The 23,972-nt window shown below is 35.6% G+C and overlaps 2 long non-coding RNA genes across 3 annotated transcripts in view; both read right to left on the bottom strand.

The window, feature by feature from the left end:
- Positions 1-521: 521 nt before the first annotated feature.
- LOC128808824 (uncharacterized) lies at positions 522-14,211 on the bottom strand. The gene is made up of 4 exons (XR_008437548.1): positions 14,140-14,211; positions 11,589-11,657; positions 11,432-11,485; positions 522-1,096 (listed from the first exon to the last, which is right to left on the bottom strand). It is a non-coding gene; the product is annotated as an uncharacterized LOC128808824 (long non-coding RNA).
- Positions 14,212-23,064: 8,853 nt separating this feature from the next.
- Positions 23,065-23,972, bottom strand: part of LOC128808823 (uncharacterized) — an 8,002-nt gene continuing 7,094 nt past the window's right edge. For both annotated transcript variants that reach the window (XR_008437546.1, XR_008437547.1), the window contains exon 3: positions 23,065-23,317. This is a non-coding gene — a long non-coding RNA (uncharacterized LOC128808823). The remainder of the gene's footprint in view (positions 23,318-23,972) is intronic.

Genomic DNA, 23,972 nt, shown 5'->3' with positions numbered 1-23,972 from the left:
GGAGAACTGAATGATGTGATTGGCAACCTGCATTCTGTTACTTTTATGTTTATGTACTCTTCTATGCCTGCAGCACATAAATACTGTTTGTTAAACTTCTGTTGTTATGGCAAGTGGAAATCATTGCAAAAACATATAAGCATGATAGGCAGTTTCTGAGTAAAAGTAGCCACACATAACTTTCAAAACAGTTCTTTAGAAAGTGGTCTACATTTCTACTGATCAGTCATATTTTTTGATGACATTCTACTTTATTGAAAGACATTTCTCTAAAGTAATTAATACCAAGTGTAAACTTCTGCTGATATTATTGATAAAGTCAGATAAGTTGCACAGAAATACAAAAAAATGCTTGTTGTTTTCACTTTTAATCAAGGAAAAATACTACTAATATTTTTTTTGCATAGAAAAATCTAAAATAAGTATAGAACTAAATATTTCTCTCTTATAAATTAGAAATAAATTATTTCTATAAAAACCATAAAAAAGGAAGACTCCAGCTCATATGAAGGCATTTTTAATACTGTTTGCAAATAAGCACTTGCAGCTAGGAATGGATGCATAGTGTCAAAACACAAGTCCATCTATCTAGCCTGTATCTGCATCTGACACAGGTTTAAAAGAAATGTCAAAGAAATAGCACAAGAAAAGTCATAGGAAACAAACACGTTCCCCTAGAAAACTGTCCAAGCTATCAACTGTTTCTGTGTCAAAGACTTTTAAAGCCAGCCTTTCATGCTCAGTTTTGTCCTGACCCCTGATGAAGTCCCAGCATCTGCACAGTGCGCTGCTATGGAGCAGAGCTGCAATGCCCATGGGGCAGTGTTACCCCTGGGCTTATCCCAACTGTGACACCTGCTCCATGCGGCTCCTACTCGGAGTGAGGCAGCCTAGTCACTCCTGTTCTTCCCTTCCATGCTGCATTATAGCATACTTTTTTCAGTCTACAACACACTTTCCGTAGGTTTTCTTTCTTCCAACTTGAAGATGAAGATGTGCTGCATTGGGAAACTGCTCCACACTGTTGGCCATCTTCCTTTACTCTTTTTCAGTCCTGCTTTATACACTGCTATGAGGTGAAAGAGATGACACCTGCCTGCATGATACAGATGGAAAAATGATATGTTATGCATTTTTTCCCTAATAATTCCTAATACTAATTTTGACTCCTGAGCACAGAGATGACTGCAACCATTTATTTATAACTATTTAACCTTGAGATCTTGCTTTTGAGTGGCAATGGTCAGACTGGGACAATCAATCCTATTTGTGAAGTTAGGATTGTTTTTTCCCCAGGACATCATTTCACATTTACTAATGCTGGATTTCGTTTGTCATTTTATTACCCAGTCACTCAGTCTTAGGAATTTCTTTGCAGCTCTTCAGGCACAGTTAATATTAATTACTAATAGCATAGGATCATCAGGAAAATTGCCACCACAGCATTCATCCAGTTTTCCAGTTTTCCAAATAATCTGTATTGAGTAGAACAGGTTTCAGAACCCATCCGAGCTCCAGTATAGCTTCCCATTTAACTTTTTTATCTTTCTGTTATGGATTTGTTTTAGACAAAACCAAACCAAAACAACAACAAAAAAACACCCACAAAAACCCCAAACAAACAAAAACCCCACCAAACATTTAATGAAGTAATTTTTGTTATAGTTATACAGTTTTACTTTCCAAAAGCAATTAAATTCTCAACAGTTTATGTATTCAAATGCCAGTGTGTTTCTTCTTCAAAAATCTCTGGCACCTGTTTATGGTTAGTTCAATGATTTCAGGTGTATCATCCCCAGTCATTCTCCTGTTACTTGCATTACTTTTAGATGCTTTGCATGGAATGAATAAAATTTTCTTAAAGAGCTGGAAGTAAAGCTACAGTATTGCTAATACAAGCAGATGCATATTAAAAGAGGACTTTCTCCTGACACCATGAGACAGCTAATAGACCTGTTCTAAGATTTTTATCACTGATAAAACTTTTGTGTGTCTAAGCTTAAACAGGTGAGTAGTTGTTGGGAGCACTGCTCTAGTAGAGTTTCCCAAGTGCCATGGCTTATTTTTCAGCATTACAAATGTACTGTGTAAATTCAGCATACAGTCTCCCTCTGCATTACAGCAACTGTGACTTGAATGGCAGTTTTGTGGTCTGTATAGAGCAGCCACACCAGATTCCCAAGACTGAGCTGCCTGCTGGCTGCACTTGTAGGATCCTATGTTGGAGTAATATTTCCCTTTAAACTTCATATGAAAGGAAAACAAATTGCCTAATAAGGCCACTCAGGGATATATTTTTTAAATTTCTGCCATTATACTTTAACAGGTTTTAGAAGTATCACAGGTTTTTGCAAAATTTCATCTTTATGTTCTCTTTGTCTTTCTTCTCTAATGGAGTGCATACAATAGCATGCATGTAACTCCCAAACAGGGAGAGAATAGTAGCACAATGTATAAAAAATTACATACACATAATACAAACAAACATATATGACAAGATATCTAACTTCTTGACCAACATAACAAAAATCTGAATAAGCAATGGTGATATGTCTTGGGTTTTCACTTCAAATTCTTGAAGATCCTAAAAAATATTAAAAGAGGAAATAAAATCATTTCTTATGAAGAAACTAGATATGGGTAAAGAAAAAGTTTAATTACATCTAATCATATTTGCAGTGATTCATGATGGCTATTTACATCAAATGATTTTTTAAATATTAAGTACTAAGTCCATTTAAATGTAATAACTTGTATGGCAAATTTTCATTTTTATTTCAGAGCCCTGCTATTTTAAAATTTGTCATTAGAGCTAATAAGAAATTATATTGAAACTACTCCATACATTTAAATGAAGCATAAATCAATTATTGAAGCAAGGAATTTTTTCATCATTGTAATGATTATTGGAATAAATTTAATCTTGCGATGTTTCATAATGAAATCTGCAATAGTAAAAAAATTACATGGACTTAATTTTTCCTATTTGCTATTTAAAAATGTTTCTCAGTAGTACAACATTTAAGGAAATACACAAAATCTATAGAATATTCTAGACATTGAAATATAAAACCTAGGCTAATTTGCCTAACATGCTCGAACTCCATATCTGATTTTTTGTCAGACAGTAGTATTGATTCATTATTTTACTTCTTTATCCTGCAGTCTTCAGAAATAACTGCAGAGAACCAAGGTTATTATAATCAGGTTTCTAATATAAACAGATAAAAGTGCACGAAGCTTGGAAAAATTTTAAGAGTGGGACATTTACACTTGTCTGCATCTCATTTAGTAGAAAATGAGAATAGTTGTAATGTGACAGCAACATTATCTGACCAGTGTATTGCTGTGAGAAGGGCGGCACAGTGGATGCAAATGAGGTGTCCAGTGACCATTTCATTATTCCTAGTTCTTTGTAACCAGGCAGGCAGAGCTGTTTGGTCACAAGATATAATGGCTGCACTTTGACAAACTATAAGGACAGGGCTGGTCACTGACAGAAACCTCTCCAGCTGTGCTGAGAACGTTATTATGGCATTATCCTTCATCCCCTCTCCTCTGCTAATGATGATGCCCTCGTTTGCCTCTCATCAAAATGTCTCTGCACCTTGCTCCCCTTAGGCACAAAGCACTCCTCCCAAATGGGTCCGCAATCCACTAACTTCTTGCCTATCATATCTCTCCTAACACACACTATGTTGCAGATATCTCTAAAATCCAATAGGATTGGTTCAGAGGAAGATGGGGTAGCTGGCAGGCACTTTGCCTATTTCTGATAGGGATGCATATACATAATTAAGGACCAGGCTGTATGATTCCAAGCAATTTAGATTTTTGCTCGCCTTGAAATCATCCAGTTGTGCTGTGCCAATTTGCATTGCATCTGTTCCTTGTTCAAAGTCTGTGGCCTTTTTTCCAAAACCTGTACAGAATTTTTATTTTTCAAACTGAATGTCACAGGCATTAAAAATAGTGGTGGCTGAGAATAATGCTGCACAACTTGCCCCCATGGAAGCAATACAATTCCAGAACCTCCTGCTATCCTACAATGCCTTTTCCACCACAAAGACATCCTCTGCAGGGATGGATTCTACTTCTACTGGTTAACAGCACACTGAACAATTAGCATCCCTATGTTATCCATAGGATTATATGCATCATATCAACTTTAATATCTGAGATTTTTTCCTTTTTATTTTCTTCTGAAGAGAACACTGTCTGTAACTGTAGTTTTACCCTTAACAAGACAGTCAACTTCCTTCATCTGGGTTGCTTTTCATGCTTTCTTTTGGTTGAATAAAATATTTGTATATGGATAACCATGTATCCTCATCAGAACACTAAATATATATATGTTTGGGATGTTGCATATTTAATTAATTATAAATTCTAAAGCACAGTCATTTACCTTCTATAAATAGAGTTCTGTAAAGCAATATATTTCTAGCACTGAGTGATTTCTTTATTTTTATAAATACTTAATTCTTCACTGTATCATCAACTTGTTTCATAAACAAATACAACTACAGTAGAAAAGCACAAAGTGGAAATGAACATTCACAGTCACATTAGTTCTGCTGTTCACAGAAAGTTTCCAAATGGACAATGAGGCAATAAGGAAACTTAAATTCCTTCTGTCAAATACAAATATAATGTGGACATTAAACTCCTAGAGACATATCCTATGATTTTGCCATGGGAAAATCTTCTGGATTTAGCAGGAATAGTTTGCTTGGAGAGAATTTAGAAGAATTAGTTCTAGGTTATAACAATACTAAAAACATAAAACAAAACTTCCCTCAGCTTCTGTGGAACCAGAATTTATCTACAACAATCTCATGCTTCTTTTGTTCTTCTATCCCATAAATGAAAACAGTTTGCCATTTTAGAGCTTTGATCTCATTTCCTTAAGAAAAAGGTGATCCTATTATCCTCTGTATCAATGTCTGTTTCTCTTAACTATGTATGATTTTTAACTTAGTTTGACCAAATTTTAACCAAAGTTGACAGATGTTGTGTAAATACTTCTCCAGGTAAAGTGCCTTGCCTGAGGGAGACATAACATACTTACCCATGACAGATGCAGGAAACAGAGGATGAAGCCATGGCAAACCAGCTTCGTTATTATTTTGCCTTCAGAATTCCATCTTTTTTGTAAAAGGTGAAGGTTTATTAGGCTGATCAGTACTAGGGAATCATTAAGACATGATTTCTAAATTGGACTGTAATAATTTGATCTATGATAAAAGAAATCCCTGTATTTTACATTAGTTTTCATTCAGTCGAAATAAAATGTAAAAAGGCAGTTGTACCTAGATGACTTGTCCCTTCTTTTTACTGAAATCCATTCTGATTCCCAAGTTTATTTGAAACAAAAAGGGGTACTTATGGATGATCTGCCCCATGTCTCTATTCACTGTGTAAAAAAAAAAAAAAAAAAAGCTCCTTGTAGTTTATTCAGTCCACTCCCTGTGATCACTGGATTCCTTCAGACAACATCCTCACAAGGACCACGTATTACATCCTTTTGAATCCCTTTGAGTCATGGTGTCCCCATTTTTCCTGTTTATAGTACTATTAGAAAACCCTGTTTTAATATTGCTAACACTATGTTGAAGGAAATAAAAGGCTAAGTATACATAACCTTTTTAAACAGTCCTTTGTGCACTGTTAAAATAAAACTTGGTTTTTAATGGCTCTGCAAGTCAGGGCACTGAATTTCAAGTATCTTCTATCTTTCCTTTTTTAATTCCTTGTTTAAAGACAGAATGCTTTTTTTTCTCCCCTCTTGGGAAAACATCTTCTAGAAGACAAGAGAAAGAGCCTGGAGGATAATGTTGCCAACAGCATGTCAGGGATGATGTCTGAAAATGAAAAGTAAACCTCCTGTTTTGACATTGGGCAGCCAGTAAAGGAGGGATGAAAGAAGATTAAAAAAAAATTGCTTCGATATGTAACTCAGATCAAAACTATATAATTGTTAACCAATATTCTCTTCTCACAAAGCATGCTCAAAACCAAAAAAAAAGTCTGCTTTTGACTAGATCTTTTCCAGTGTAAGACCAAGAGGTATGTCAATATGACAAATGGAGATACAAATGGCTAAATCAAAAATGCTTGTGCTGCATATAACTTACTGAATCAAAAGAGATGGTCCTGAGTCACTGTCACTGGCCAAGAATTTATTTACAGCCAAGATTTAAAATTAACAGAATTCATGTTCATGAAAAGTCATAATTTACAGGATATGCCTTGAAAAAACATTTTTAACCCAAAAGGGCAAGAAATAGGGAAGATGGGAAATCCTCTATTAAAGTATTAAAATCCAAAAGTTAAATGAAAATTAAAATCTTTTTACTCTACATCAACTTACCCCATCTATGAATTCCTCACTCCAATTTCCCCAGAAGTTAGCATGAAATTTCCTCAAAAATATTAAGGAGAGTATCTTCACAGTAATGTTTCACTGCATATCAATGATTTTAACTTTTCTTTTACAACTGCTTTTTCTGACATTCAGCTAACAAATTCTAAACCCAATCTTAATCACTGTGTTACAGGAGCTGGGATTAATTAGCCAATATACAAACAAGTGGACAGATGTGATACAGAAAGGTTACATCCAGCATTTTTATAACTGTTCCCTAACTTCTGGTACATTTACATTATAATTAACTGCATGGCTAGACTGCCCAATCAAGTTCTAATTGATCCTAATTTAGTTAGATAAAGATAGATAAATTAGAATTTCTTAACATGAGCTGTTTACGTATTATTCATGTATACTGGAGCTCTTATTTTCATATCTCTGCTACTCTGATAGAAGCAGAGGTCAACCCTAACTCCAGCCGCTTCCACTGGGATGCTCTATTAGGTTGTCATGGGCAACTCAGGTTGCTTAAGAAGTGAGCAGAAAGAGAATTCTTCATCTACCAGGACTTAATTAAGTTCAGGATGCTTAATTAAATGTTCCCTAATCATGCCCCAACAGTTGCCTAAACTATATGTTTCAGATTAGGTTCAAGGAGAATTTTCCTAAATTGTTTACAAATAGTTTGCCAAATCTTTGCCATTAGGTTTTACAAAGCCATTAGGTTTTACAAAGCCATTAGGCTTTCCTCTTCCTACACTGCAAAACATATGTTTAATACCTGTCTCTGTCACCAATAAAGAGGAAGAATTTCTGTGTTTATTTCCAGGAAGCAAAATAATTAATATGGTTATCTTTTCTTTGAAATATACATAAACATAAGAATTCATAGTAAAAGGAAAAATAAAGGCTGATGCAAAATTTTGAATGATAAGAGGTGGAAAAAAAACCCTAGAAAGTTAATCAGATTTATTGCCCTTAGTGCAGTAAAGAGGAACTTTACCTCTGAGGAAGGCAAATTTCCAAACTGGACATCTGCATTACTGTCTAATTTAACCCGTTTATAAAGTTATGTGAACCCACTAGCTCATTACTGCAAGTTGCAAAACACTTAATTTATTCATAAAAAATTGAGTGTTCTATTTTACAATATGCTAATCCGGAGGGATTAGAAAATTATTCTAATAGTGAAACATTTCAGTATTAAGTACTGTATATTTTATTGATTTACATGACAGGTGAAAATATATCTCAGTTATAAGGCTGTCAGAATAAAAGAACCTCCCACAGTTTCTACCTAATACACATTTGGGCATGAAGAAGTAGGTATTAATGAAAAAAGCAGTTTAACCTTTGAATGTTACAATATTACATGTTGACACACTTTTTTTTTCTTTTCTTTCTTTCCCTCGAGGAGCAGCTAGAACTAAGATACACTTCATGTTTTCTGCTCTTAGGGAAAATTAATTGTTTTTTCCATAAAAGTTGGTTCTGAATCCCTTCCAACCTCAACCACTCTGTAATTCTGTGAAAGTTTCATCAAGTTTAGATCTAAAATATCAACACAAAGCACCTGACCCTAATGATTTCATTGCATTCATTAGGCACTGGATTACAGCAAGATGCACATAATTATGATGCAATGTATTTGTGGTAATATAACCGTACCCTTTGTTTCTGGGGTCAGGGAAATACTGTTCTCATAGCCTTTGCACAAAGACAAAATGAGTCAAAGATCTGATGTTAGATCAATTTTGTGTATAAGTTTGCACTGATTATGAAGGAGCATTCATTTAAATGTGATATCTTAGTAAGATGTTACAATGCTTTCCAAGGTATTAATCATGTTTTTGAAAATATGTACTGTAAAATGTTTCCTATGTTGTTGACCTATCTCCAAAAAGGACTAAGTGCACAAAGTCTTTAAAGCTTCCTCTTCTAAGATAGTTCTGTATCCTCCTTCCCCCAGCACTGGCATGGACACTGTGCCACTTTACTCAGACACCACAAGGCACTGAGAGCAGGTGGCTTTACAGTGGAAGAAACTAATCTGAAATATACAGACCATGCACGATGCAAGTTGGTTTTGGAATAATTATAAATCAGAAACAAAATCAAATTCATTGCTGAGCAATCCAGACACTGGGAAAACAAACAAACAATGACTGAAATTCATCAGCTAAAATTTTTTTCATACAAGCAGTTCACCCTGCTCTATTAAAGCTGCTGGAGAAATCTCATAGAAGAAACCCATTAAGCACTTCAAGTGTGTTATTTTCGCTCTGGGCTCAGAGAGTCTTTTTCTGTGTCATTGCACTGGTCCCACTCAGATGAAACAAGCAAATATAGAAATATTGGCAGCTTTCATACTTGCTTTTTGTCCCAAGCCCAGCGGGTGAACAACACTGAATCTCCTTGTTTGTAAGCTTTTCTAAATGAGCCTAAAGGGTCTTGCTCATGAAGGTTGAAATATCTGGCAAATAGTAACAGCTTTAGATTGTAGCTTATAATTAGAATTGCTTGAGCCAGTTCAAAAACAGTGAATCGAGCCAGAACTTAGTCCATTGAAAAATCCTTCAATTTCAAATAAGGCTCCTTTAGATAATAGAAGATTTAACATTTAAAAGTTCAAATGCAGCAAAATATTATTAGGTAGTATTTTCTTTTCAAATTATGTGTTCGGGTATCCAGTCATGAATTACAGCTCATTTTGTGTCATCTGTGAAAGAGACAGCTTTCCTGGAAAAGTAAGCTGCAAATTACTACATTTTACAGACTTCGGCATTGTGTCACAGAGAAGAATTGGGTTGGACAGAATAGAAATAGAATGAATGTAAAAACAGGAGTAACATAATAAAGATGAATTCAGTGAACTTGAATCAGAGAGGGAGCACAGCATTCAGAATTAAAAAAAAAAAAAAAACCTAAAGCAAAACAAAAGAAAAAAAACCAAATTTGGGAACATTAATCAAACTGAGGGACAGGAATAAAAATTATGGAGAATCTGCTGAGATTTGAGAAGGCAAGCAGGAATTTAGAGCGAAAAAAACCTCTGAAAAATATTTTATTTGTCTTGTCTCAAAAAACTATTTTTTACTATGGAGCTCTAAGAAGCAAAATTTCCATAGAAAGGTAAGGTTCATAATCTTCTCTGACATGGTCATCCTGTTTCAGTTTTGTCCCACTAAATTTAAAGCTAATATGTTTTAACTACTACATTTCAGCTATAAAAATTCTTTCCTGAGGTTTTTTTTTCCACGAAGAGGAAAAAGAATAAGCATCTATAATACTTTAGACCTTTGCTATTTCATTAACACAGATGATTGGTGACTCAGGGTTTAAAAACATTTTTTATCTAAACACGTGTCGTGGTTTGACATGGAAGTGAATTTTTTTTCAGGAAGTTGGGTCAAACCAACCAGTGGTCAGGTTTGGATATTGGCACTTTGGAGTGACCACTGAAGGCATGGACACACCTCTGAGAACACAGGGGGTTAAAAGCAAGAACTCCCAGGAGAACTGTCTCTTTGGTTCCGGTCGTCAGAGAGTGCAGACTCTCCCCTGCCCAGCCTCAGGCTGGGTGGGGAAGGGGAAGCCACGCGGTCTTGTCCAGGTAGGCCGAGGGGCTGAGGGTCTGGAACTGAGCCAGCTCCTGTGGACGGAAGGGTGGAGAGAAGCGGAGATGCCTTTGTCCACCCCCCCTTAGAGGGAAAGAGATAGAGAGCCTGATGGCACGTGGAGATTTGCCGGCAGAGGAGAAGGAGAAAGGGGGGGGATGATGCCCAGTGTGGGAGACGGGATGCTGGACAGAGATTTCAGCTGTCCAGGGAGTCTGAACTTTTAACCCTTTCTGGGAAATGAGGGCTTTGTAAAATATTACTCCTCCTTGATTTGTAGTGGAAGAGAGACAGTCCGGGACCTGAGATGTTAGAAGAAGAAATATTTAGGTGGGAGGAGATGATGAAGTAGCATTTGACTGAACTTTTCTTGTTAGCCATAGACTGAACCAAAATCTCCTGCAATAGAGACTGCATTTTAGGGGGATGCAGTGGTGACCCAAGGAGACCTGCTTCAGCTTCTAACAGCACAGGAATGGCAAGAACAGAAGAAAGCTGAGGAGAGAATGGTGATGCCCTCTGTCTTCGGGAAAGAAGATGATTTCTGTTCTTGGACCCTTGGCCCCAGGGGAAAATGGGGGGGACTGTAGTCCCAAGATGAGAAGCTGAACTGTTGTATCTTTGGGTCCATGGCAAAGCATCCTTAAAGGAGCCCTATGAGCAGTCTGTCCATGCACAGTGGTGAGAGCACTGTGACATGGAAAGGAGAGTGTCACATGGGCAGATTTTCTCCGGGCGGTTGCCATGTGTGACAGGGAAACACAGGAGGTGGCAACTGTGTTTCCTGGGGGGTCTGTGGTGCAAGAGAGACTTCTCTCTCCCTTGATAGCTTGAGTATTGATTATCTGAAGGGTGGTAATTTGATCAGGAATCCCGGGTGATGTTTCATGGTGGGTGTTTTAGAAATTGGGAGGAGGAGGGGTGTTTTAAAAGGTCTTCATCCTGGATTTAGTTCATGTGTTTTCTGTATTAGTAGTAGTTTAATAAAGTTTTTTTTCCCTTTGTTATTAAGCTTGGGCCTGCTCTGCTCTGTTCCTGATAACATCTCACAGCATTTATTTGGGGAAGATGCATTTTCATGGGGGTGCTGGCGTTGCGCCAGTGTCAAACCATGACAACATGGCTAAAGAGAGATATTGTACAACTTGGATGTAACTATATCCAAATGCCTTATGAGGATCAAACAATAAGCAGAAGAATGAAACATATTGACACAAATGTAACAAAGACCTCCCTAGGATAGAATGATTTCTCTGATTTCTCTAATTTCTCAACTTTTATATGATTTATTCTAATGTACTCCTTTCAGCTGAATTGGAAACACCATTCTTGCTACCATTTGCTCTATCTGCCTTTTGGCATGATCTAGGAAGCATACATACATGAAAATGGATAGATAACAAAATAATTAGAATGAAATTACCATTTCAGGTTCCAAAGTCACTTTTTGTTTTACTGAAACATCTTCATTTATTGCCATGAAATTTGAGGCTGGAGTCTATAATAAATGAATATACAAAGTTTCATTCAATGCAGACTGCTTAATCACATTATCAAGGTCAGTAATGAAAAACCTCAATGCATGTTAGTTCTCCATTTACGTTTTTGCTACACAGTCTTCAAAAAAATGCCTGTGCTAATCCTAACTACTTTCACATTTCCTTTGAAAACTGTGAAAAAGAAAAAGATATATTCCCATTAATATTTTTTAAATATTCCCATAACATAATTGTAATACTTTTCATACTTTATATAGTTTGCTAATAGATGCAGTCAACTCATGAATATATACAGTGATAAACAGGAATAGTATGTAATCCATGTTGTTTGCTATCTGTAAATCATGAGGAAAATGTTTCAAGAAGCAACACTGTCACTGCTAGCCACGGGGTTCATGGTATTTAGAGTTAAATTAATTTATGTCAGCTATGTGAAACACACAGAACATACATAGTCTTTAGAAGCACTTCTTTAGAACTCGCTCTGTACTTTATATTGTAATGTTTCACTGTAAGATGATTTGTGAATTCACCAAACTTCAGGCTCTGCTAGGCTTATTTCCTGAGCTATGCTTGCAATCACCTCTAGCTTTCTCTGAGAAGTCAGAGACTCTCTTGAAGGACTATATTCATTTTGGTGGCATGCCTGTTGTTTCGTTTACTGCAATAGTCATTAGCAAGCTGCAATACATGCACTTAGGGGACTGGATAACAATATGTACTTGTAATGCAGAGGGAAAAACATTTGAGGGGTGGAATATATTTTCTCTCCTCAGCAACAGATACAGTGATGGCAACAATAAAAGTTGAAACCGCTTAGCAGTTCAGTGGCTCATCAAACTGGAACACTGATCTCATTTCCTGCAAATCACTTTCCCCACATGCCTAATGATTTGATCATCACTCATTTTTTTAAAAATTACCTAGTCATGAAAAAGCCTGAATCCCTCCCTTATCGTGAACAAACTCTAAGGAAATAGGGTTTAAGAATGTTATGTATCTTCTGAAAACATTTCCAATCCCTACAAATCAAGAAAAGGTTTATTGTGAAAACCCTCTGTATTAGCTGCAGCACTTAAAATGGTTGCCTTGGTAAGAATGTAGAAAGGCCAAGACATAAACAAAGCTGAAATGCTGGACAACATTTTAATTGTCAAAGGTGATAACACCTTTGTCCAAGAAATATCTACCACTACTAGCAATGGTGGTAGTAGTGATGGTGGGGGAACAGTGAAGAGAAATCTCATGTCACTTCTGGTCAAGTACCTCTCTTTTTAGGCTAGCAATTTTCTGGACAGTTTATACTCTTTGATAAAGAGTAAACAAAACAATTCAGTCCCTCAGACTGAAATCTCCTATTTCTGCAATATTGTCTTCTCTGACCTATTCTAAGATGCTTAGAGAAGACTATTCAGTTCCTCCTCCTGAATGGAGAGTTGCACTTCTTGTTAGCTGTATAATAGATGAGATCTCTAAATTTTATTTGTCTGCAAATTCATGCACATCTTTCTGCCATTCCAGATGATATTCAAGCACAGTAAGACTTTCACTGAGTTGAAACCTTTTATTTCAGTTGAGCAATAAAATGAACATCTAACTTATTTAGAAGTTTTCTTATCTTCTGTTGGAAAATATCTGCCCATAAAATATCTGAATAGCAACAATTTGTGTGTCCCATCCAAAGATGTCCAGCAGTGAATATAGTTTGAATGGAATTAATAAATACAATCAAATTTTGGCAGTTGTCCATGTACAGCATATTATACTTGCTACTGTTCATGGCATGCAAAATGCAATGTTGGAAATAAAATTTAGTATTTGTAAAATATATTTGGAAACCTCTTGCTGCTATATATCTCCCTTAATACATTAGGTAACATGATATTTTAAAGCCTCTAAATGAATTCTTTACAAGGCTGCTTTGGTTTTTGATAATGTGCAATAGTAAAAGTAATAGTAATACTTACCCTACCCTGCAAGGATCTCAAAGGGCATTTAAAAAGAAAATAAGTACCATTATCTCCACATTAGATAGAAAAATTAAGGTAGGAACAGGGTGTGTTAGTACCCCATGGCAATAAACAAGCTGGTAAGAACACAACATGTGCCTCTTAAAATTTATGCTCATCTTCTTGCTGACTAACATTGCCTCCATAATTTTTTCTAAGCAATTAATGTCTTTCAGTACATTATTTTTCACTATGAGTGTTTGCAAAACAGTGTTTGATCACTGTCCAGTCACTATTTGCATCCTTTGTCCTAATCTCCATGTAATCCCTTCAGTCATTACTGCCTCTTCCAATGTGTCATATTCACAAGCCACAGAAACTTGTATCAGAGAAGCATAGACCTGTAAAAGACATCATACTATGTATCTGCTATTACCATGAAATTGTGGAACTTTTCACAGGAAACAAAAGCTCTTGATGATTCCTACAGTTGGTAGAGTGCTTTCTCATTGGTGGCATTGAATGAGAAGGATATCTGAGGTGGCACACAGCATGGAGGGAAAATTCATGCAGGAGCAGTGCAGAGACTCTCATAACAAAATTGCAGTCATTAGCTTTGTCAAACAAAATTCTAAGAACCAAATTATGCAGAGAAATGCTTTATTAGCATACCTCAGCAGAACAGCAAAGAATTACACTTTTACCTGAGATTTTCATCCTCACAAGGAATTTCAGTAGACATTTTCTAGAAAGCTGAGGTAAATAGCAGTGCACCTGTCAGTAACATGAGAAAGAGTCACTTTGCTCTGTGATAACAAACAGATAAACATGTGGTCTTCTGGTCTTTAAATTCTATAGAGAAATAATATTCACATGGTATCTTCATAAATTGGTGTTCCTCTACAGTAGCAGCGAATGTTTCTGCACAATAAAGAGTCTTAACACTACATAGAATGTTGCTTTCTATTGGCATCTTGTTATCTTTTCAATTGGATTCATGGCAAGAGAAATTGCTAGAACTGCCATTCTAAATAATAAGAAAGTCAAAGGGGTTTTTAAAGTTGGAGACATTGAAAGATGTGTTTGTTTGGTTATTTTCTTCTTAATAGCTGAGTAGTTTTTTGAAAACTCTGATTACAACTGGAACACGTCAGATTTTGAACTTCAAATACCATTTCACACAACTTTAAAATGAAATTTCAAATTTAAATGCATTAATCAGTGAATATATCACCTTGTAGGTCTAAGAGAACTTACAGCAGAACTTGTCTATCAGCTAGCTACCTTGACAATATTGTTGACAGAAAAAAATTTTGACAGTTCAGGTAATTTTATAATTAATCTAATGACCTTTCTCCCTCTCAAATATAGGTCATTGCAGCCATCAATTAATCATGGCATCATGCAAATTATTTCATGGTCTCATATGCAATAAGCTCTTTCTCATAGTTTTCAAATGAAGAGCCTGGGCAGCAAGATGAATATTCTAAGGATGTATCATTGTTTCCTTATCCTGCTCTTGTACTCTTTACTACACATCTACTCCTGGCCACGGTTTCATTTGGAATATAAGGATGGATGGACTTGATACAATCTGGCACTCCTGTTCTTATTAGAGAACATTATTAACAGAGACAGCAAATTGTTAAGCAGTATCAGTTTCCCTGGTTTCCCTGTTGATGATACCAAGAACTGAACAAGAATTGAACGAGAACTGAACTGCTAAAAGTTTGTTCTCTACACATGGCTTGAAACATGCTGGGAGGAGAGGTAACTAACATATGCTCTACCATTATAAACACTTTTCTAGTCCTGTGAAAAAAGCAAGCTTTCAAACTGTCATTTTGCAAGAATATCAAATACATGCACTTTCACACTGAAGAGAGAAATTTCAGCACAAGTACTCAGAATTAGTTATTTTGTGAGATTATTTGCCTACCTATACAGTAACTATGGCTTTGTAATACTATAAACAACTGGCATAACATACAATAATAAACATTCTCAAAACAGAGGCATCAACCTACTTTCAAACCAACTCCCACATAAAAATGACAACAAGACAGGCTGTCAATACACCTGAAAGTCAATAACATCATGCTGTGTTCTGCTATTAAAAATAAACTTTAAAATATTCAGAGATAAGAGTAGAATGCTCATGATTAGTCCTGCATCTGCAAATGCAAAGACGACTAGCCCCAACAGCTCAAATGCCCTCAGCTCTCACCCTCGGGTCTGAGGGAAGTTGCTTCCTACACAAGGTTGGAGCTACAAAGGTGTTTTGAGCTGGAGCACAGGTCCAGCAGTGATTCTGTGAGGAGCATATGCAGAATCCTCTGTCATTACTTCAGGAAATGACAAGGTTTTGGCATCATAATTTATCATTGCAGTGTGGTCTCAATCATTTTATATAACATTGTTTTACCATTGTCTTGACACAGTAAAGTGGTCTCCATAGACTTACATTGGCATAATTTTGCCATCGTCTTGACACTGTAATACAGTCTCTATAGACCTGAATTGAATTTTTGTCATTGTCTTGAAATTGTAATGTCCTCTTCCCAGGCTTGTCTTCATAAGCACATCCTCACCATTATGTCATCCTCATTCTGAAACCACTGGGCACTTTTTCTATTAAACTTTGAAAAAGATACTTCTTGAAAGCTGATCCTTGCATGTAATCAGTGACTATTTTAAAGCTCCTGTCATTATTTTACAGGGCTTGAAATAATTTGTCAAATCAGAAGTTGTTCCAAGAAAATCCAAAAACTAGTGTGCTTAAAGTATACGCAAATGCACTAGGCATTTGTGCATTCAAGTTCAATATTTTCTGGCTTGAAAGAACATCTTAGGTTAGGCCAGGTCATAATGCTTTTGATTCTGTATCCTCTACCCTGTAGGGCTGCTTAGAACACTTGATAAAACAGCATTAATTGATTAAACTAAGTATGCTTTGCAAAAACACTGGATCTTTGCAGCTCAAGATCACTTCAGTCCTCTGGTTTTTATGATGAGCAACCAAGAAATTTCTGTCTTATGTTGGATAGATCTGATCAGGACAATTTCATTTTAGGGATTGATACTACTGGTCCCTCTTCTTAATAATAAAATACTGAATCAACATAGCCATTCAGGTTTACTTCCTCTGAACAAAACAAATCAAACTACTTTTCTTCCTTCATCAAGATTACAGCAATATTCCACATGTAAATACTTTCTGAATTTTTCCTGATTTTAACAAATGCCATTTGAGTATTTTTTCTTGCAGTGTCACACATATGGTGAAATAATACTTTAAAGAAAAAACAGTGCTCAGTATTTGCAGAATACTTACGGGTAAGTGATGCTGACTACTGAACTGGGAAGTTCTTTGCTTGTTTCACCGACATAAGGTATGTGACTCTTTGGGGTGGTGCTATGCAGGGCCACGAATTGGACTCTACGATCCTTGGGGGTCCCTTCCAACTCAGCATATTCCATGATTCTGTGATTTCTAAAGGAAAGTGTTTCCTTTCTAAAGGAAGGTGTTTTCCTTACACTGCTTATAGAACATGAGGCAAACTGATTTATACATTGGGCAATCTAGAGAAATTCATCTGTAATAGTCAACTAGCCTGATTGTCAACATACTGGTACTCCTCTTCCTCACTGTGCCCTGGAACATATTCTTACAGAAACGTAGGGAACTCTTCACTGAACTCCAGCTGAAAGAAACATCTTCAACATGACAAAGTATAACGTTTTTAGGAACATTAAGCTCAGCACAATATTCATACAATCTTTTCCTTTGAAGGTACAGGTGAAATGGCTTTTGCTTTACTAGTAACAAATTGCAGGCATAGAAGAAGAGTGAAGTTAATTTTAATGATGTATGAAATGATTAATGTCATCAGGAATAAAGAGACTTTGCCTGATAATTTGGAATGCAGAAATAATAGAACAGAATACTGACATTCACAAGTTGATGGTGCATCTTAATTAAAACTGAAAATTAGTAAGGTGGCACCCTTGTGTTAGAGAGGGCAAGTCAGATACCTAAACACAGGTGCTTATGGTCAGCCAGAAATGCTTGGGTGCTCTGCCTCTACCCACTCTGACCACTCTGGAAGGGTACAGACTTCCTGCAGGTCTTATCTTCTATCTGTCAGCTGTTGCAGAAGCCTTGCAATAACCCAAAGCACTTCAAATGGCCCCAGATACTTATGTTTCTGCATCTAAATCACATCCTGGAACCTAAATTAAATTTAGATTATTTGGGCTTTCACTGACTTATGTCAGTGAAGTGAAAACAGCAGGAGTAATGTTAATGGGCTTTTGATAGCATGTAAATGCTGCTTGTGGCAAGCACAATTTATGCAATTTGCCTGCTAAAGGTGGCACAATATTTTTTTAACAGAACTTCAGAATAAAGCTTAATAAAAGAAAATAGTTGAAAATGATAAAATAAAATGTGTGTCAGAAAAAAAAAAACAGTCAGGACAATTTTAATAATTTCCGTGTTCTTTTAAAAACCTTAGTGATACAGCAATGATTTGACCTAAAACTTGTTCTTTCTCTCAGAACTTAACACTCACTTTCCTTTGTATCAAAATAGCATTTGTCATAATAAGATGCAAAGTAACTGAATGCTATGTAACACAACATGACACAATACAGTTAACAGAATACATTTAAAGAACAACACTCTTTTATTCTCAAATCAGATAGCCACCATCATTTCAGAGAACAGGTATCTAATTATAAGTATGTGTGTGGACTCATGCAGAGCAGACAATGAGATGTCTTGGCTACTTGCAAACCAGCAGATACTGTGGTTCACTGAATTTCCAGATTATTTGAGGGCAGTTTGTCACATCTCTAGATATTTTTTTAATGAGTTCTCTTTGCATTTACCAAGCTCCATGTTCATTGTTTTGTAAAATTCTATTTGTTCAATTCCCATCTAATGCTGCTGAACTTTTCCAAGCAAAATTAGCTAGTGTCTGAGGAAATACATATATATACATATACATATATATATATATATATATATATATACATATACAAAATATAGCCTTGCAAAGATTTTCTACAGACAAATTAGACCAATAGAAGTAAATTTACGGTGTTGAATTGAAACATCATAACAAGAAAGATGACCGGAATTATCCACTTAGTTCAAGTAGTGGCAAAATAGGACACCAGAGAGAAATTTATGGTAGTTTCTACAATACCTATTATCCTATTTAGGCCCTGATCCTATAATTGGGTTTGCCCAAGTGGATCTGATTGCAGGACAAGAGCTATATATCGTATGCTTTTCAGGGTACAGGCAATTGGGATTTTTTTTGCTGTTTGAAGGGGTTTTTAATATTATAGGTGAGGCCTAGAGCAAAGCAGATGCTACTGCAACAAAAGATAAAATACTGAAATAAGTCAATACAAAGATTTTCTTCTTTTCACTGTGTAATGAAGGTCTGTAGACACATTGTATCAGCACTGGCTATAAAAAATAAGAAGACATTGAAAGATAAAGAGTGTTTCCAGAGAGTTTGGGTCTTTATTTCAGTCCACAGTAGAAACAGCGAGGGATTCTTGCCTTAATAATAACCACAGTTTAATACTGATTTATCAAAGCTTCTCTCTGAAATTTCAACATGGGCAGGCTAGAATCTCTGACTGTAAATAGTAATATTTGATATCTCACACTTCCCTAAGACTTTTCAACCAAGGAAGTTAAACTGCTTTACAAATATTAATTAAGGCTTAATTAAGCAATTAATCAACTGTGTCATATTACTTTATAATTATGATATATATTGCTCCCAGTGTGTGGTAGGCAATTTGTAGATATATGAATGAATCTTGTCCTGAAATGTAGAAATTTAGATAATGTGTTTTTTCCTTGTTAATCATGACCCACAGGATCAAATATTTCTCTCTCATCATCATCTTCGAGCTCTGTAGTGTGACCACCACCAATTAAGAGAAAACATCTAGCTACCGCTCTGTTGGACAAGGTCCTACTCATGATGATTTTTGTGGTGGGTTCCTTTCAACCACCTTTACCTCTCTCCCAGTTTATATTTCGTACAGAGGTCTGAAGCTGGGAAGTGTCACAGTGACGGTGGCTGTGCAACCCAGGCATTTTCAGCTTTTCTGTGATCTCTTTGTTCTTCGGTACCTTTGGGAAACACAATCTAGGGGTTGGTCTGCACCACAGGCATATCTTAAAAACATCTCCAAGAGCAGTGGGTTAACTGTGTTGCAGTGTGACTGGCCCTGACCAGTAAATGTCTACCATTCAGCAGTGTAAACTCCCTATCCCTGCAAAAGACCACCAACCTGATTTAACAGTGTTGTGGAAACAGCTGCATTTTTCCAAGGAATGCCTCAGAAGAAATGTATTTCCACAGCTTCCCTCTTTTGTAGTCCCTGAAAAATACAACTGACCTGTTTTTTATGGTGAGTATTTCGCACAAAAGTTAGCAGAAAACACTGCTCATATAATATTGATTCTTTCTACAGCTGGTTAAATAATACAAATAAAAACATACTCATGTGAATACATTGCCTGGGATTAAAGATGGGGAGGTTAATTTTAGGTAATAGTCACAACAAATAATTTAGTGAGTTCTACTCACAGGGTGTGTGTTTTTGTCTTTGAAATGATATTAAGGAATTTTTTTCCTTTAATCTACATAATCACCAAGTTACTCCAAATGGCTGCTCAGAGTCCCAGAAATGCACAGTTCACAGTGCACGTGTCCAGGGGTGCAGGGCCTGCTTGGGGTCAGAGCTGCACTTATAACACCACAGCTGTCCTCCTGTGCAAGCCTGAAAGGTGCCTCCCACCACTGAAGCTTGACAGGTCTATTTTACATCGGGTTTTTTTTTTTTTTTTTTTTTTTTGCATGGGATCACAGTTCTAATCCAGTAAGAAATGTCTTCTCAGAGCTATCACTTAATGGAGACAGAATTTAACTGGGACTAGGAAGAAGAGTTCATTTCCTCAACTAGCTTAGATTTCTGCCATTGTTAGCCTGCCATTACTTAATATTTATCAAATATTAAGGTTTTACATTTATTTATCAATCATTTTTATTTAATAAATATTACACTTTTCCTTAATATTTATCAAAGCACAGCCCTACAAGGCACGGTCAGGATGTTGTGAAAATAGAATTCATTTGTGATTGTGAAGCTTTCCCTTATTACCATAGTGTTGAAGGTCACATGAGTGAAACAAATTAAAAGGCCATTTCTTCTAATCAGCATGCATTTTTACCACTTGCTATTAACATTTTTTCCTTTAAAAAAATTAACGAGTATGTTTACCATTTTACTTAAGTGTAATGTAAAAACCTTGGTATTTTAAGAGGAGTTAATTATATCACATGGAACAAAATTGGATGTGGGTAAATAACAATTTCTTAAAGGTTTCTATAATTTTAAACAAGTCTGAAAACACATGAATGAAAAAAATCCTAACTATGTACTAGAACTTGTAATGATATCAGTCTGCCATTAAAGAGAGTCTGCATTTGTACCTTGATTATATTTTGAAGGTTCAAGCTCTAATCCATTATTAAAACAAGAATAGAATATAAATTTTTTCACAACATTCTTAGCACTGAATCTTCTGGATATTTACTACCCTTGATACTTGCATTAAGAGGTCTGTATGGACATTTGAAGAAAAAAAACCTGCCTGGTTTAAAAAGAATTGAATAGAATCCTGAGGAAACAGAAATTGAGGCACCTTTCCCAAAGCTCATAGGAAAATAAAAATAACAAAACTGGTTAAAAATCTCAGTTCATATCAATTGTAAGGCTAGAAATTCCTGCAAATACTGGACTCCTCCTGATGGATGATATGCTGTACTAGGTCATTTGCTACTACATATTCTACATCTATGAACTTCCTTAGGCACTCTTCCTCCTCTTTTTATAGAGTAAAATAATGCAGGGATCATGACACGAAGCAGAGGATTTTAAACAATGCGCTTGAAATTCCACTGTTTGCATTTTAGGGAGAAAGATGATGAACTAAAAAATAATTAATATATTTGTGGTTTTTAGGAAAATTCATTCATATATCAAGTTATATGTAATATATTAGTTTTGCTTTTGATCCCAAGAGATAATTATTACTATTAAAATATTCCTGCTTAGTTAACAAGATATTTTAATGGGCTTTAAAAACCTAAAGGTAAAAGGCCGAAAGTCTACAGTGAACATCAGGACATAGAGAAGATTCTCTAGCAGATTAACTGCCTTGATAAAATGGGGTTATATTTTTTCATCTCTGTATTCAGGTTGTTTGTGCTCATGGGTATATAATTTGGCAATTTACCTGCAGAAAATGGAAAAGATACAATTAAACTGTAAAACAAGATTTTACTAATTCTCATTTAGATTTTACTAATTCTCTCAGCTATACCTGTGAATCAGTCCATCATGTCAGTTATTGTTGCAGATAAACAGGTCAGAAATAGGAATTTTATTTTATTTTTCTTTAAATATTACAAAAGTTCCACATATGGCAAAGTAAAATGGACATGTGTTTGTACAAAAGTTCATCTAATATAAACACTCAAACATGAAGGAAAAGATAAAAAATATTTTTGCTTATTCCTGAAAGAAAGCAGCAATTGTCACCATTATAAGACTTATCAGTCATAGATACACAAAAGCGAAAACATTTTAAATATTCAATATTCATACCAAATATATGCTTCAAGACATATTTCATTTGAATTTTTTTGTTTCATTTTAATCTTTGAAGGATTCAGCAAAGTTATAGCACAAAACATTGTCTTTTCTGGAAGCTCCCTATTTATTACTGTAGCTGCTCTTTATCATTTTGCACTGTAGTAGCCACTGTGCATCAGCAGCTTTCCTGGCAGTGTATTGTCTAGAACTGCTAAGGAAGATGTCTGTTCACTAAGAATCTGTCTGGCACATTATTCTGATATGCTCCATAAGTTAGCAGATCAATAGTTAAAAAAAAAAAAATCTTTGCTTTCTGATATTGCATGTCCTTTGTTGCTTCAACCATTAACATTTGTGAGCTGCCATCAGTAATTTCTTTAATGAGATTGTTGTGGTTTTCTTTAGGAAATGTAACTGTCAGGCATTTTACATTTGTCCCTACTAATAATTCCCCAGGCCTTTATTAAAGAGATTTACAGATTTCTTAAATCCACAGTCCTGCATCACTCAGATACACGGTTCTAATAAAATGATAAATTACATTTTATTCTTCTTCTTATCCTTACAAATGAACAAATTAAAAAAATGTTTACTGAGCAGTCTAGCAGAAGGTAACAAATTAAATGCTACTATTTTCCATCCCTTTTAATATAACCAATGCAGAAACATGTGAAGCAATGTACAGTGCTATGATTTAAAGCACATTTTTAAAGTCAAATTGAAATCTTCAGAAGAGAAAAGGAAATGTCTGTAAACATGATTTTTATCCAAGATATGAGGATGGATGCTCACACAGTATTTTCTTGCAGCTGTTTTGGTGGGAGGGGTGGGGGGGTTTATTCTCTTTCCATAAGAAAAATGCTAAATTGTTAGTGGTTATTTTGCGCAGGTCTTTATTTCAGTTCATTTTAACAAATACAGTCAAAAAAATGAGCTGAAGATCAATACTACTGAAATACTATAATAAATTTAAAACTCCAGCCATAAAACAAAAAGAAATGTTAGGCTACTTCAGAGTATTCTGGAGAATAGTAAACATGGAGATCTGGGTGATTTTGACTCTCTGTGCCTTCCTTTCTACCTGAGTCCTTTCCACTTTCTCTCCATAATGCCATGTTGGAGTACATCCTGCTTAGCCTCCAATCAACATTTCAAGCACTGGGATCATGTTTGATATTGTCAGATGGCCTGGAAAATTAAAAACCCAATTAAAGGCTCAGCACGCGGGTCAGCTCTTCTGCATATCAAAAGGCCTCCTCTGGCTATTCTGCTCAAATTGTATCTGTTAACAGCTCACTTTGCAGAAAGTGAAATAGCGCAGCGTTTATGAGTAATAAGTACCTTCCAGCTGATACATTTCAAACACAAACCACTTTCATGGCCCTGGCAAAAAGTACAAGTCATAATCAAATTGTCAATTTTTTCCTGCGAGATGCATAGATCCATTGTAACTGTGATTGTTAAAGAAGGAAATGCATTTTATTCACACATTGGGAAAAAAAAGATGCACATTTTCCCTACAATTAAAGATTTTTTGTCACTTTTTTACATTGCCTTTCCTTTACATTTCTAAATAGTTGCTATAATTGATTTTCGGGTTGCATTCAATTTTTTTTTTTTTTTTGGTAGGAGAATCATTTATAGTTTTTATGTAGTGGAAGAAATGGTTGAAGTGAATAGCATTTTTGTTTAGCTGGGGTATTAATGTTCACCCAAATGTTTATAATGTGAATGTGCAAAGCACTAAAAGCTTTCGAGCTAAATGCAAATTAGTAGAGCACTCAAATGACATTTTTAGAAGGAGTTTTCATCTGTCAATGTGGCATAATATTAAGTCAAACTA

The sequence above is a fragment of the Vidua macroura genome, chromosome 6 (assembly GCF_024509145.1).
Source record: "Vidua macroura isolate BioBank_ID:100142 chromosome 6, ASM2450914v1, whole genome shotgun sequence".
In the NCBI taxonomy this organism is placed as follows: domain Eukaryota; kingdom Metazoa; phylum Chordata; class Aves; order Passeriformes; family Viduidae; genus Vidua; species Vidua macroura.
The sequence above is the reverse complement of the archived record's forward strand: the minus strand, read 5'-3'. Positions and strand labels throughout refer to the sequence as shown.